This window comes from Papaver somniferum, chromosome 11 (assembly GCF_003573695.1).
Source record: "Papaver somniferum cultivar HN1 chromosome 11, ASM357369v1, whole genome shotgun sequence".
Lineage (NCBI taxonomy): Eukaryota > Viridiplantae > Streptophyta > Magnoliopsida > Ranunculales > Papaveraceae > Papaver > Papaver somniferum.
In genome coordinates, this window is record NC_039368.1 from 26,528,290 (window position 1) to 26,529,089 (window position 800).

At 37.6% G+C, this 800-nt stretch overlaps 1 pseudogene; it reads left to right on the plus strand.

Annotated features, from left to right (window-relative positions):
• The first annotated feature begins 403 nt into the window (after positions 1 to 403).
• On the plus strand, positions 404 to 503 carry LOC113325491 (annotated as a pseudogene).
• Positions 504 to 800: the final 297 nt, after the last annotated feature.

Sequence of the window (800 nt, forward strand, 5' to 3'; positions counted from 1 at the left end):
AGGTTTCTGAATATGGGTCAAACTTCAGACGGTTAACATACCTAGTGTTATTATAGAGAGCATTGGCTTGCTCTTCATTATTCTGGCCTTCCCAAAAAGGCTCCAATCTACCACTACTGTGACCCACTTTTAAAGCTTCTAACCTTTTTGCTATAGCAGCAATTTTGGCATCTGATTCAAGCTTCCTTCTACCCTACTAACGTTTCCTATGCCTAGAAGAATTGTTTTCTGGGGTACCCTATTGCTTTCCCATTGTTGGGTCTTTTCGGCGATTTCATGCAAATATGTCATCGCATCATCAACTGTTTGGTTTTCAAACCCACCTGTACACATGGACTCTACTGTAGTTGTGGTGGGATAATATAAACCCTCATAAATGATCTGAACTAACTTAACCTTTTATAAACCATGATGAGGACATTGGGCTAATAAATCATTGAACCTTTCCAAATACCTATACAAAGATTCTCCCTCCTGTTGTGTAAACGTGCAGATTTGCGTTCTAATAGACGAGGTTTGTGCCTAGGGAAAAACTTGTTCAAAAAGGCAGATGTAAGTTTTTCATAGGTTTCAATTGATTCGGAAGCCAAACTATACATCCACGACTTGGATTTATCTTTTAAGGAAAAGGGGAATAACCTGAGTTTTAAAGCATCATCATCAACGTTTCTAATTTTCAGGGTACTACAAATTTCCTCAAAGTCCCTAATATGGAAATATGGGTTTTCATTTTCTTTCCCTAAAAAGATTGGGAGAAACTGTAAGGTTCTAGGCTTAAGTTCATAATTTGCTTTAGTTTC